General features: G+C 45.1%; 1 protein-coding gene and 1 long non-coding RNA gene across 6 annotated transcripts in view; one reads left to right on the plus strand and one right to left on the minus strand.

Annotated features, from left to right (window-relative positions):
- Shroom3 (shroom family member 3) overlaps window positions 1-15,436 on the plus strand; it is a 287,935-nt gene that overhangs the window by 209,287 nt on the left and 63,212 nt on the right. Inside the window, exon 1 of one of the 5 annotated variants that reach the window (XM_085836882.1) lies at window positions 11,459-11,692. The exons of the other annotated variants lie outside the window; for them this stretch is intronic. The gene's annotated coding sequence lies outside the window, so the exon portion shown is untranslated. Of the gene's footprint in view, window positions 1-11,458; window positions 11,693-15,436 lie in introns of those variants that run through there. 5 annotated transcript variants of the gene reach the window in all.
- On the minus strand, window positions 1,594-9,789 carry LOC147005203 (uncharacterized). The gene is made up of 4 exons (XR_015046954.1): window positions 9,711-9,789; window positions 3,083-3,275; window positions 1,836-2,015; window positions 1,594-1,721 (listed from the first exon to the last, which is right to left on the minus strand). It is a non-coding gene; the product is annotated as an uncharacterized LOC147005203 (long non-coding RNA).

Below are 15,436 nucleotides of genomic sequence, written 5' to 3' on the forward strand. Positions count from 1 at the left end.
GGGATAGGAAGAGGAAAGCAAGAGTGAGAATCTTATGTTGGCTTAAAAAAATTCATAGGAAGCCGGGTGTGGTGGCGCATGCCTTTAATCCCAGCACTCGGGAGGCAGAGGCAGGCGGATTTCTGAGGTCGAGGCCAGCCTGGTCTACAAAGTGAGCTCCAGGACAGCCAGGGCTACTTAGAGAAACCCTGTCTCGGAAAACCAAAAAAAAAAAAAAAAAAAAATTTCATAGGCTGGTAGTTGCTATCTGGATAGAAGGTTCTCGACCAATAATTAGTGATATGGGGTTTTTATTATAAATAGGTTTTAAAGTATTGTTTGTATGACAAAGTTGGTAGTTTGAAAACTCCAGTGAAACACTTGTTGGGGCTCTGTTCTAGAGCAGTAAGCACTTGTGGTTCTTTCCCTGAAGGATCTCCCTGTGCAGGCATCAAGACCAAGAGGGTGTACTTCAGTAGAGCAGGCAGACCGGTACAGGCTGAGAACAAAGTTAGAGGACCCTGAAGTTCTCTAGTGTCAACAGGGGTTGTGCCCAGCAACATGGCTCATAGTAGAAACATATTAAAAGCCTGATCTAAATTTCCAGGTCCCACATGGTAGAAAGAGAACCAAGCCTCACATTTCCTCTGACCTCCACACATATGTGGTAGCAACCTCTTCCCCTAGAAATGTTGGGGGTGGGGGATGTTGAACATAAAAGGTAACAAGCATTCAGAGACCCTGCTCAAAACATGAGAGTCTTTCTTAGTAGTGTAAGCACCTTTCAGGCAGACAGAATTCTTGGGTTGGTCAGATTGGGAATACAGGCTGTTGCTCAGGTCTTTCTGGGCAGATCTCTTATTGTCCTAATTTCTCCCATGAGGCAATGCCACTCAAGAGCCAGTTCTGTCTGCTCAAGCTGCCTGTGACCTTCTTGACTTTTGCCAACATAAGCACCCTTTGGATGCCTCCCAAATGTGTTGGCTACAAAACTCTCCCATTTTATCTACTGGTTCCTAGGCAAGAGCACTAAGGTATGTGAAATAACACTGACATCCGGCTTGGAAAGAGAACAGTTTCCTGGACACCTACAAGGAGAGAGTCTTGCTTAAAAACAAATACAAATAGAAAATAAAGACAGACTTTCCTTGGGCTGGAATCTGTACATGAAAGTATAAAATAAAACCCTGTGATGTGAGGCAGACGGACTGAAGGGGCCCAGGACGTTGACTCCTGGGAAGTTAGGCCCAGCTAGATTCGCTTTTAGAGGCTCATTGTCTGCAAGGTGTTGAAAGAAAAGGGGGCAGTGCCTTGGCTCCTTAAGGTCAGGCAAGAAAACGGAGACTTCGAAAGAAACCGCAGCCACATTCAATTCTTCTGTTTTGCTTTTGAAAGCCCTTCAAGCTCAAAGCAGCTGCCAGCTTGCTGGTGGAAATTTTTTATTTTCAAGCATAAATATTAGAGTTTGCAAAGGAAGGGAGGTGGTTTTAAAAAAAAATCGATGTCACTCCTTTTAAAACCAAGTCCACCACATTCCGCTCCACACCTCAGTTGTGGCCAGTCTTCAAAGTCACTCGCATCTCTAAAGCCCCCAATTCCTTTACCCAGCAGAAGCTTTCCTTTTCAATAACAATCTCTCTCTTGAAGTAACTTCTCTTCACTCTGGGGGAGTCTTTAATGCACTGATCCTGAGCAGCAACACGGGTGGCCTTTAAGCTTAAAGTATTTCGAGGTAGCCAAGACTTCATATACAGGAATAAGGAAGAAAGCATAATAGGATCAGTGTCTTGATGCTATGAAAAGTAACAACAGACATCCCCTACACCCCCACCGTCCCACACACCCCACGACCCTACCCTGCAAAAAAGAGGAGGGGGCGGGGCTTCCAGGGTCCTGACAGGATTGAAGGATACAAAAATGCCAAATCTCTGATGGAGTTTCTTTTAAAAAGTAACTGGTTTGCTGTTGTTATTTTGTATACTTCCGAGGTAATTGTTGGTGTCTTTGATGAGTCAGGGAAGCATTGAGTCACAGGTCTGCAAGCAGTGGGGGAACGTGACACTTTTAGTCATTAGCACAGTTATCTCCAGGTCATTTTGTTATCTATCACGCCTACTTACCGGAGAGTCACCTGCCTCCACTCCCTTCTTATCTATGAAATGAGATTAGATTCAGACACTTCAGCCTGGCTTTAAACCTTGCCCCTACTGCCTGCAAGGTGAGCTGGTGGCTTCCAATGCAGGTGGCCCCCTGGCCCAGGGCTCATCTCTTGCACTGTCTCCCCACTGAGTCATCAGGCAGCTGCTCACAAGAGGACACAGAACAGCAGGGCTCCAAATTAGTCAACTGGAGTCAGGCCCGTGATGTCACAACTGTACCCAGCACCCACTCTCTTTCTCCTCATTCCACCGATGACACAGGATTAGGTGTTAATTATGAGGAATCCAGAGCTAAGTCTGTCTAAAAGAAGGTGCGTGGAGGTTACGTGCAAAAGACAATGCATTTTACATAAAGGCTTCAATAGCCACAGATAGCTTCAGACTGTCTGTCAGAGGGACAGGAGGGCAGGAGATGCCTGTCCTCAGAGATACCAAGTGACAACCACGCCCATTAAAAGAAAGAAGAAAAACCAAAGACAGTAGTCACCATTACCTACCTCTAAATCAGTATATTGCCTGTCCTTTCAAATCTCTCTGGCTCATTATCTATGCCTTAAGAAACTTGAATATTTTTCTGGGGGTGGGGGTGAGCAGAAATAAGAGATTCACAGTCCCCACCAGAACATTTGGTTATATTCCAGAAAATATTTCTTCGAATCTTCTAGGCATCATCTGGTAAAATCCTCACTGGCAGAGAGAGACAGCTTGGGTTCTGAACACTTTCCGACTTGGTCCTGCCCAGCCCTTACACACTCTGCCTCCTGCTCCCCCCCAACCTCCAGCCCCGGAAACACTCCTTGGCGACAAGGATATATCAGGATTTGAACACACTCCAGTTGAATCCCTGCTGCTAAGGACCTGTCTTACCTGACAAGGTCATAGGCCAGCAGCACTCCTTGTCACTTAGATCACAGGGCTCTTCAAAGTCAGTACCCTTCACATACCTCGGACACTTCACTTCCTCCTGAAGGCTGCCCTCTCCTGGGAGGTGGCAACTGTGAGTGGTTCTCAGAGCTTCAAGGTTGAAGAAGAAAACCACGCTCTCCAGCATAAACCGGCAGAATCCGAGATTTGGTTATGTGAATTGCACTTAGATGTCTTTCTCTGGCTAGAGACATCACAAGGTGGGTTTTCTCTCTAGAAGTTTTACATGAAGATGAAAGTTTATAAGAATACCTCGAGCTGAATATAATAATTCTTCAACACAGTCGTCATTTTCTCCCCCATAAAAACTCAACGAGGGCTGGTGAGATGGCTCAGCAGGTAAGAGCACCCGACTGCTCTTCCAAAGGTCCTGAGTTCAAATCCTAGCAACCACATGGTAGCTCACAACCATCCGTAATGAGATCTGACGCCCTCTTCTGGAGTGTCTGAAGACAGCTACAGTGTACTTACATATAATAAATAAATTAATTAAAAAAAAAAAAAGACTCAACGATTTTAATTGCCAAGATAGGAACTAAGATTGAACATGTTTTGTTTTGTTTTGTTTTGTTTTAACACCAATTACTGTTGTAAGTGCTGTCCCATGAAGCATTGGATCTGAGACCCCAGCAGCTGTATGGTTCAGATTCAGGGTTGGGTCGAGCTCCTTTTCAAACTCCAAGAAGAGCTGCTTCCTGGAGGAAACTGACAAACCTAAGGTCACATAGAAAGGGCTGCATCCAGGGCTCGAATTGTCTGTGCCATTCCTGGAGTCTACACTCTGAGCCGGCTCTGCTGGAATGTGATTGTCCCTTGGTGGCTAAGGCCTAAGGCCAAAGTCAGTGAGCCCAGCACATCCTGTTTAGCCTGTCCCCCAAATGCAGCAGCGGGACTTCTACAACTGGCACGCCATGACTCTGGGACAAAGGTTTTAGTGATTTCCCCTAGCCTACGACAGACCATCTAAATCCCACTGGTGCCTATAAGGCCGTCACTGTCCGCCAGCTGCCTCTCTGAATCCGTTAGCTGCATCTTGCCCTTTCCCTAGTTACTTACACCACCCCATTGGCCCAAGCTGTGTGATGCTCTGGCCCTTCAGACTTGTCTCTGAACCCCTGCTTCCCTCCTCTTGCTCATCCCTTAGGTCCTCGCATCAGCCCCTGACACAAGCATTGTCTCCCACCTACTTCCAGCGCACAGAACTGAGAGGCAACATTATCACAGCTATGTTTTTGAACTGGTAGATGCCAGATGTACTGGGGAAGCCCTTTGATGATTTGCTGGGTACAAATCATGAGCTATTGACAGAGCAGGAGAGAGATAAAAAACTGAGCAGTTTGCGATGGGAGATCTCATTTTTTGGAAGGAGACAGAAACTTATTAGCAGCTAGCTCGGGGTCTCAGCTAGTCTCTAGCAGTTGTGTTGAAAGGAGCCTGAACAACGTCCAGATGTCTGTGTCTTTCTCCCTCTCACCCCTTACTGTGTTTGTATATGTGTGTGAGTGTGTGTTGGAGGGAGAGTGTGAGGGTATATCTCTGGTCTCTGGGTTGCAGTCTTCCCAGTGCCGACATCTAAGCATGCTGCCAACTGGGATAGTGGTGTCTGCCCCCACCTCCTATTGACCAGGCCTTGCCCGTTTAGCTTCTGCAGACACTTTTGTACCTGTTCTAAGTCACTGGGCAGCAGGGCTGGTGGAAAGGGCAACCTTCAATTCAGGCCGCGCGCCCCAGGAGTGTATTTCTTTGATGAGTCCACCAGAGCCTCCAGCCAGGACCTGGAACGCTGCTAGCTTTCCTCTGGCCCCTGAGGCTCTCCCTACCCTTCTACGTTAGTTCTAAAGAGTTGTAATTTTTAAATTTTTTTTTAAAGATTTATTTATTTATTATATGTAAGTCCACTGCAGCTGTCATTAGACACCCCAGAAGGCATCAGATCTCATTACAGATAGTTGTAAGCCACCATGTGGTTGCTGGGATTTGAACTTGGGACTTTTAGAAGGTTAGTCAGTTCTCTTAACTGCTGAGCTATCTCTGCAGCCCCAAAAGTTGTAATTTTTGTTGTGGGAGAAAAAATGGCTCTGACCAGAGCAATGGTTCTTAACTTTCTTAATGAGGTGACTCTTTAATACAGTTCCTCATGTTGTGGTGAACCCCCAATCATAAAATTATTTATTTGCGGGTTGGAGAGATGACTCAGTGGTTAAGAGCACTGACTGCTCTTCCAGAGGTCCTGAGTTCAATGCTCAGCAACCACATGGTAGCTCACAACTACCTGTAATGGGATCTGATGCCCTCTTCTGGTGTGTCTGAAGATAGCTACAGTGAACTCATATACATAAAATAAATAAATAAATAAATCTTAAAAAATTATTTATTTGCATTGCTACTTCATAACTGTAATTTTGCTACTGTTATGAATTATAAATATTGGATATGCAGGATATTCAATAGGCCAAAAAAAAAAAAAGCCTGCAAAAGGAGCATTTGATCCTCAAAGGGTCGTGACCCACAGGTTGCTAACCATTAGACTACAGGTTTCTTTTATAACTTCTATGGATTGTGATGGTTCATCCGTGCCTTGTCAGTGAATGGTACTAGCTGGGAGGGAGGGGGCTACCAGGAATTCAATAGAAGGAAAGGAACAACTGATACCTCACCAGCTCTCCTTCCTTAAACATACCTAGTCAATGATTACCCAATATAATCTTCATCATAACCTTTCATGGGAGCAGTAATTAGTCTCATTTTACAGAGGAAAAGCTGAACTTTGGTGAGATCCATTTACCGTGCCTTCAGCTGGCCAACTATTGAAGCTGTGGAACCGACTCTTCGTTCCTAACCGCTCCTCTTGCTTATCTGGGGGTGGGGGTGGTGGGGGGAGGGACATGACTGAGACCCATCTTCCTTCCCTTCCATCCACATGGTTTCAGCTGTGGAGGCCAACCTGGCCTCATTTTGAAAGCCTCAGGCTGGGATTATGGAACCTGTCCCAACACCCACATCTCTGAAAAACTCTCTTCAGGGATTAGAGTTTGCCACTGAGCAGGGAGCCATCTAATAGCCCAGGGCTGGCTCCAAGGCCAGCTACAAAGTAGCGTGTACTTTGGAGGTTGGATACTGAATGGAAGTATCCAGGGAGAAAGAATGAGGACAAAATGTGACAATTCCTCATCTTAAGCTATTTCAAAACTTCCTAAATTATATTCTGTCAACTAAAATAGAAGTAGAAATGAAGTTGGAGTATTTAACTCATTCTAGAACTTGACTGTCAAATTATTTTAGGCACCAAAGTCAGTTTCTTGGGTCTAGAAGTGTGTGTGTACTGTGGTTGGTGACACAAATGGTAAGTAAGCATATATGAGCTGCGACCACGTTGCTGACAGCTGTTAATCAGCCACTGTCATTCTATTGGAATTGTTTGCTTTCTAGACTTGCCAGCCAGGATGCTGGGGAACGAATATAACCCCCAAAACTTTGGAATTCCACACAAAGACACCAGATAACAAATATGTATTTAAGCTATGCACATCAGTAAAGTTTGGAGTAAAGTAAAGGCTGTGATATGTCTGTCTGTCCATTTGTCGTGCGGGCACCAGCACTTTTACCACCTTTAAAATAGGTAAATCCTTTTGAGATAGGATTTCATGTATCATAGGCTGGCCTCAAACGTGTAATATAGTTGAAGACCTTGAGTTTCTGATTGTACGTCTCCACCTCCCAGGGGCTGTGATTATAGAAGTGGTACCACAGTGGTTGCAGGGATTAAATATCTAACTTCATGCTTGCTAGCCAGGCAAGCACTCTCCCAACTGAACTGCATCCCCAGGTTGCTTTCAGTTTCTAAGATAAACTTCAAATCTTTGAACCAAGGCAGCCCAGAAAGAATGTTGTCGGATTCTTGTCTCCTTAGTTACTGGGGACGCTGACCCCGGACGGCTGTTACTTATTAACAACCTTCATAATGTTGACAATGACCTGTCATTTCTATGAGGACAAGGACCATCCTTACCTAAAACTGTCTCTTCCAGTTTACATCATCCCCCTCCTCCATTAGTGATGGTTTGTTCTTTCCTCCCCGTGCTCCTGTTTAAATGAGTATGGGTTTTACACAGGGTCCCAGCTCTGCTCCAGCGAACCAAGCTTGCTGTGGGGGACCAGGCAGTTTCAGTAGTGTTTGTTGCTGCCCCAGTAATCAATGAACCTTGCCTACCTAGTCTTCTCCCTGTCTTTCTTAGGGTTCTGACCTCTACAAGAGCCTGCATAGCTTTCTGGGTAACAGCCAGGGTTACATAAAGGCCTTTATGTGGGCCCTTGTTTCCTGGGCTCCAAAGAACAGAACACCTGGAGGTGCCTTTGTAAACAGGATTTAGCTGGCTAGGGTTGAAGATGCCTTAAGTAAGGAGGGAGAATTAAGGGAGGGGTGGGCTCAGCGGCTTTCAGTGTGAGCATTATTTAAGGGAAGGGGGCCGTGCCAGCAGCACTGGGAGGAGGGGAGAGAACAAAGTGGCTCTTGGAAGTTGTAAAATATGATTGTTTCCCCCTTTACATTCCAACCTAGAAAACAAGGCATCTCTTAGACTCCGAGTGGCCTTCGGCGAGTGGCCTTGCTTTAAGCTTCCATTTTGACATTTTATTCACTGGAAAAAGTTGTCTGGTTTTCACATTTTGCTGTCTCTTAAAAAGATTTTAAAAAGTATTTATTAGAGTGACTGTTTTACCAAAAGTTGTGTCATGCTCCTCTCAAACCCAAGCACTGCTTCAGAAAGTAGCATTATCGTTCATCTCTCTAAAAATTCCTCCAGGAAGCAGTAAGTTTGTAGTTTGGAATCTTTCTCGAGTTTATGCTTGCTGATATTAATTCTTAGTTCCTAGAGTATTCAACAGATATGGATATTGTGTTTTTTTTTTCTAAAGTGTAAATATTCAAAACAGCATGCAGATGAACCAAGGAATTTATCATACTGCTGTAGGAAGAGAAGGGTCCTAGTGTGTGTGTGTGTGTGTGTAAAAGCATGCTTAAATATATTTCTTATATAATAACTTTTGTTTGGAAAAAAGTCACACTGAGTTCTTAAGAACTAATGACAGCCTATTTATAAGTAAAATTTAGCCTAATATTTTAAAGGTATAACATATATATTATAAAAGTATTGAGGCTGGTGAGATGGCTCAGTGGTTAAGAGCACCAGCTGCTTTTCCAAAGGGCCTGGGCTCAAGCATTCATCAGACAGCTAACAATGGTCTATAACTCCAGTTCCAGGGGATCCAAAGCCCTCTTCTTTGGGCACGAGATGTGCAGGTGGTGCACAGATGGACATGCAGACAAAATATCCATACACATGTAAAAGAAATGTATACTACCAAAATTAGAAATAGAGAAATAAATCTTATGTATGGTTTCTTAATCTAATCTTTAAACATATAATTAATTAATTGTGTTAGATTAACGTGACGTAATTAATAGAACAAGGCTGAAGCTGGAACTTAGGGATGTATACCAGTAATCTTTTTTGTTTGATAAAGATACTTATTCTCACAAGTTTGTCCTTTCTGGTAAGAACTTAACAACTGCACTGGGAAAATAAGCTCCACATGGACTAGGAGCTAGGCCTTCTTTTTTATAAATTTTACTTTGGTTATTTGGGTTGGGGTATCTGTGCCACTGCCTACATTCAGAGGTCAGAGGTCAGGGTTGGTTCTCCTCTTCCACCTTTGGGGATTGAACCCAGGTTGTCCAATCTGCACAGAGAGAACTTTACCCATTAAACCATCTATCTCACAGGGACCCTGCCTCCCACATCACTTTAGACCCTCAGATAGTCTACCGTGATTTGATGTGATTGGACATATTTTGTTATCAGACATATTTTATTTACCTCCCACTTAAAGTTAGGGTTTGTAGGTGGAAATATTTGAGATGGCAGAAAGTGACCTGACCTGTCACTGCAGGAAATGGCTGGACTGGCAGCCACGAGCCTACTTAACTCACAACTCCTGCCCCCTCAGCACATTTAGGGACCTGGTGCTCCCCACTTCTGGATGGGGAGTTATCCCAGCTTTTCTGGTCTTTTTAAATCTATTCCAATATTGAAACTTTAGGGAGGGAAGAATGCAAATAGTGTGCTTTGTTTGTTTGTTTGTTTGTTTTACATTTCAACACATGTGAATTTTATCTCTATTAATATATTAAAAAACTGTACAAATAGCAGTTTTTACACTAGCCTTTCTTAGGACTGGCTGTCTTGTCTTTTTCTTATAAGACATATAAATTTCTTATAAAATTTCCTTGTAACTACTGTAACTTTCTAAAGCTGTAAAATTTCTTCATTAATATTTTTTCAATAACAGGCTTGGAATTCAGATGTAAAACCCATTTTCTATAGGCAGTTTTAATACAGATGCTGAAGCCAATATGACTTTACGAGAACATCTCTAGTAATCGCACATGCGCACAGTGGAGCATGACCTAGGAATCACACATGTGCACAGTGGGCACTGATTGTGCTCACTTGCTCCCTTTGCTTGGAGGGCAGATGCAGACCACGGTAGGTTGGAGGCCTCTAGTCCGAGAACTTGCCCTCAGTGTATGCAGAGAGACACTGGCGTGATTCTGAATTGTGGCCGGGATTTCATCATGTCATGTCTCACCTTGGGTCCCACGAGACAGGTTGCTTTCCATCCGGCTCTAAAAATACCCGGCGTCTCTAAACTGCAGGCAGAAGTATTGTTCAAGGAACTCTCTGGTCATAGAGATGAATTACATGGTGCAGTACAGGCTCAATGGGTGGTAATATTTGAACTCAAAGTGCATTTTGAATTGTCGATTTAAAGTGATGTTTCACACAGGCATAAGTTCTGTTCCACCCTTAGCAAAGTTCTCCTGAGTCAGGCATAGTGAGGCAGGACTAAAGTCTCAGCGCTGGGGAGGCAGACACAATCGGAACTCTGAGTCTGAGGCCAACCATGATTTAGAGTGAGTTCCTGGACAGACAGGGCTACAAAAGAAACCCTGTCTCAAAAAAAGCCAAAACCAAAACCAAAACCAAATCAACCCAAAAACTAAAAGGGAGAGTTTCCCAGACCTTGAGGATGTAGAAACACAATATGGTCTAAGCTTTCCCCCAACATGGTGGCACCCAAGCAGCATGCTCTGTAAGGACTATCAATCTATTCTTCAAGCTTAAGTTCCTAGAGGCCCCTTTCTAACACTGGATTCCCTTAGGTCATTAGAACACAAAACAGCAACATCAGCTGCCTGCCTCTGATGCTTAGCAACAGTGTGGCTACCCTGTGACCATGTGGTAATAACTGCTTGTGATACCACATGTAGAAGAAAATACTGGTTTAGCAGAGATAATACCTTTGGAGTTGGGGGAGCCTGTCTGTGGCTTCAGTAGTGGTCTGTGGCTGCTAGTGCCCCTGTGGCTCCCAAGGGTACAAACAATTCAGCCAAGTATAGGCAAATGGTACCAGCTGCCTCCTACCTAATTTGGTCTACAGATGTATTGCTAGAGATATGGAACCTGGAAACTGAGCAATAGGGACTCTGCTTGAGCAAAAAATAAAGCCAATTTTAAACTGTACTTGTTATGATAATCTCTGGAGGAGACATGTGAAAGCAATTAAAAGTAGTTTCTGAGGGGGGAAAAAAATCTTAGCTTCCATTGAAAAAGGCTGAGGCAAGCCTTTGAAGAGAGAGGAAATTGAAAGTAACACCAGGCTTTCCTTAAGCTTAACTGAGCAACAAGCCATGGGTGAAGAAGCACCAGTAGAAATGTATATTATGTTTAAAAGCCCAAAATGTGGAAAGCCAAAACATACCTCTCTTGAATATATGGATCAAATAACCTTCCCTTAGTCTGAGATGATGCTCAAGGAAACTAAAAGGGACTTGGGCGGGGGTGGGGCAGCAGCTGGACCCCATCACAGACAACCTGAATTTGTCTGGTTGACCCGCTGAAAAGAAGACCCACTGAGGAAAAAAAAAAAAAAAAGATGGTTATTTTCCTTGTAATGTGAGCTTTTTAAAAAGCTGTGAACTTTTTACCTTGCTTCATCATGCTTCATTTGGTCAATTACCAACTGGACAGCGGGCGTGGACTCCTGGAGGTTGCTACTAGTTTGGGGCGTGTGTAATGAAGGCACCGCGGGGTACGAAGTGACAAGGAGAGAGGGTGTGTGCGTGGGTCCCTTCAATTAAACACAACGAGGAGAGCGGAGAGAGCGCCTAAGCGCCCTAGGTCTTCCAGCCTCCCGGCGCCCTCCGTACCATGCCATTGACATGCAAATCCAGCGCTGAGCACTGGCCAATCGCGAACGGCCAATCGCGGACGCTTCCTGGGGGATTACCTGGTGGCGGCGCGCCGCGAGCGCGGGCCCTTGCGCGGCCCCGGCCCGGAGGCGTGGCGGTGCTGCACCAGCGGGACGGAGCCGCGCGCCGGGGACTCGCGGCGGCCGCAGCGGCCACCGCATTCCGAGCGGGAGCGGCAGCCCGAGACGCGCGCCCAGACGCAGGGCGCGCCCACTGCCCGTTGCTGAGCGCGCGCAGCCGCGGGCGATGCTCCGCGCGCCGTGGCCGCGAGGTTTGAACTTGGCGGCAGCTCGGGATTCCGCCGGGCCGGGAGGCGATGGTGAGTGCCGGGCGTGGGGCGCGGGGCTCGGGCAGGGGCGGGCGGGAGACTTCCAGAAGCCCAGCCTGCAGAGGATCTCCCGGGGCGCCCAGCCTGCAGAGGATCTCCCCGGGCGCCCAGCCTGGAGAAAGTCTCCCAGGGCGCCCAGCCTGCTTGCTGCGGGCAGGTGGCGTGCCCCAGAGGGGCTGCTGACACTCCAGGCCTGGTCTTTCTCACTGGGGGGAGTCGGGGCGTCCGCAGGGCTGCCACTCCAAACAGGATTGCTGGTGACTGACAGCGTGAAAACGCTTCAGAAGAAATGATCTGTGAAATACTTTAATTTTGATAAATTACTTCCCACCAGGGCCCCTGCGGAGTTTAGACTGCCTTGCCTTTCTTAATGTTACTGGAGTCGTCCCTAGAGGGGAGGCCCCAAAGTACTTGGAGGAGCGCGCCCCTCCCCCACCGGTCGGGCTCCAAGGCAGTGATTTCCAGGAGTCTGTTCCGCTGTCAGGTAGCGTGAAAATGAAATTGCAGCTGACATTTGCTTTGCTCTGTGTTGCCAGAAAGACCTAAAACTTCCTCGCCTTAGGGGTGGGGTGTATTCCCCTCTCTAATCCTTTGGCATTATCTCCCAGCCCCCACCCACCCAATCCTCGTGTTGCAGAGGAATTGTATGCACAGACTCATGACACTTTGTTTTCTGCTGTGAGCTATCGTGGTGCATGGGCTTCCAGAGACCCTTTAAAGGCTATTGGAATTAAGTTCCCAAAAGAAAACATCTTCGATATATGGCCAACCTTTTCTCCAAGTAATTTCGCCAGAAGATGGCCTAGATTTCATTTAATTTCCGTGATTCTTTTTAATAAGTACGCTTCCCCTATCGCTTTGGTTTCTCTCTAGATCACGTAAATCGTTTCCTCTTTTAAATTTTCTTTTTTTTTTTTTTTCTGATTTTAAAAGGGTTATGTGATTGTGGTGGGAAAGGATATATAGAAGAGAGAAAAAATACACATAATAATGTGTATTTGTATCCTAAGACCTGGTTTTTCATAGCTGCCTAATCAATTGAGAACTTAAGAGCTGTAGATATTTCCCCCCCATTCCTAATTTGTTTTAGAAAAACAAAAAGTAGGAATTAATGAGGAAATAAATTTACTTAAAATGCTATAACCAACAATAACCAACTCACATGCTTCCCAGGTTGAAATGGAGTTTATTGTGGTAATTTCTCTTGAATCAGCTTTCCACATCTGCCCCTGGCAAATGGCTTCTGTTTGTACAGCCTGTTTTGTAAACACACCCCTTTACCATTACGGCAGAATGCCAAACACATATCCCTCTCCGGCACTTGTAGGTTGGCTCATAAAGTTAATATTTTTATTGGTTTCTACATCAGAGCTTCCTTACCAGACCTTTGATAAAACCCTGGAGAAGGTTTCCAAGGGATGCTGTAGAGAATTTACTTCCCTGGAGACTTTAAGAATAGGATAAACATCCATCTGCCTAGGACGGCTTCAGCATAGCAGCCTGAATAAGATGGGTCACCTCTCCCAACCTCAGAGCTGAAGGATTCTAAGCAAATTCCCATTTGTGGTGAACTGGGAACAAAGGACAGCATAGATTACCAAAAGAAAAAAAAAAAAATACCTGAGCCTAGCCGAGGTGAAGCCCTGTTTTGTGAGAAACACAAACGTGTTTTGCTGAGAATGATTTTAGATTATGTTTTGACTTACCAAGCCTTTTCTGTACTGTACAGAAAATCCACCAGTGGTTTCATTCTGTTTCGGGAAGTTGTAGGTTGAATACAGAGGCAATTCTGTGATTTCAAGTAAAGGAATTGTTTTATGGGTAAGAAAAGATTCCCCTTAAATGTAGGGAGGGTGGGTGACATTCTGGGTAGTAAACTTATTCTAAGGAGCCTGAAAACGTTCTTCTCCTGCTTCAGCCTTCCTCCCTCATGGCCCTTACCCCCGGCTCCCATCACTGCTAATCTGTGCTGGCCTCAGATCCTGGACTCAAGCCCCCTCCTTCCTCAGCTTCCGCAGTGGCCAGGAGGGAGTCTGCATGAACACCACTGTGCTGGCCTTACACTCTTCCTTTTGAACTCACTGTTAGTCTCAATATGAGTTACATCTGGCTACAGTTTTCGAATCACCAGTTCTTAACTGATATGTAAAAGTTGTACACACTTATGGGGTGGGGTGGGATACTTTGTGTGATACATACTAAATAATGTTCAAATTGGGTCAGAAATTTATCATTCCCCTGTAAGTTAAGGTTTTCAAATACCGCTGTTTCCTTCTCAAAACGTATCTCTGTTTTGCACGTTCACTCAGAGCTCATGGTACCTTAGGCAGAACCGAGTGGGCACTGGGCACGTAAGGAGGGTTGGAGGACCCCTGGCGGTGCCTCTGCTGTGTTGGTTCCTTCCAGATGGTAGAATTTCACAGATTGCTCTTCCTGTAGCTTGCCTGCTTGACAGAAGGGTGTAATTCTAACCACAGTGTGACCTCAGCTTCAGAGACACCTTCCTCCCTTTCCCGAGTATCACTTGACCAGGAGCTGTCGCTTTCCTTCCTGGAAGGTCACAGGGGGCCTCGTGGTCTAGGGGAGGTTAAGTCTCTGACCAGACAGTGCCTCTTGGATGAGCAGCACCCACCCACCCCCAGACTTCAGTTTATTGTCGTTTGTTTTCCCCTGCACGCCCCAAGTTAATTTTCTTAGGCTATCATAACACCAAACAAGAAAAAAGAACAACGGCCATTTATTTATCTAGCAAACATTTACCGTGTGAGAGCATCTTAGAAACTTGGGTTGGGTTCCCTGCCTTCAGGGAACTCACCATATTTGAGAAATAAGACATGTTAATAAGTTACTGCCATCCTATGGGAGTAGAGTTCAGGGGTTAAGAACATAAGTTTGTTGTAAAGTTAAATATATACCAACCTGTCACCCAACATATGCATGGCCAGGTATTTAGACAGGATAGATGAAAACAAATGTCTATTTAAAAAAAAAAAAGACTTGTTTAGAGTATCCATAGCAACTTTATTCACAAATGTCACAACAAACCAAATTGACATAAACTGGAAATAATCACTCATTCATGAATAAGAAAACAGATAAACACGGTGACATGCCTGTGTAATGGAATACTACTCAGTCAACAAAAATGAGTTTCCAATACTCAAACCTTGATGAATCTTGGAAGCTTTGGTTTAATTAAAAGAAGTCAGATAAAAAAGGATACATAGCCATTTATTTAGGTTCTGTGCAGTGGATTGGAATCTGAGCATTTCACATCCAGACAAACACACTCCCCCTGAGCTATGTCATTAGTCCTAACCATTCAACTTAGGGACTAACCAGTGACAGCAGAAGTCAGTGCTTGCCCAGGAAAGGGAGTGGAATGGAAAAAGAATTTTTTTTGTGGTGACAGAATTTTGTGTTCTATACTCAGTGTCACATAGGCGTTTGCAGTCACTGAACCCTGTTGAACCAGACACAACATGAGTTTAACTAGGAAAGGAACTCCCATTCTGGGGTGACACAGAGCCAATCCCCCCTCTGCTTCTGCCTTTAGATGTGTGCAACGTTTCCTTGGCATGGTATGAGTGGTCTGGGCATGCTGGATGGTACCTACCCGTGCATCTCCTTCTTAGGTGGTGGGAGGACTGAGCTAGAGAATGGCTAAGTGTTCAGCTTGTTCTGAGCTCAATACCTTGTTCGTCTTTCTGTGTACTGTGGTGAATACAGTGAGTT

This window comes from Mus caroli, unplaced genomic scaffold (assembly GCF_978045245.1).
Source record: "Mus caroli unplaced genomic scaffold, Mus_caroli_1 scaffold_4, whole genome shotgun sequence".
In the NCBI taxonomy this organism is placed as follows: domain Eukaryota; kingdom Metazoa; phylum Chordata; class Mammalia; order Rodentia; family Muridae; genus Mus; species Mus caroli.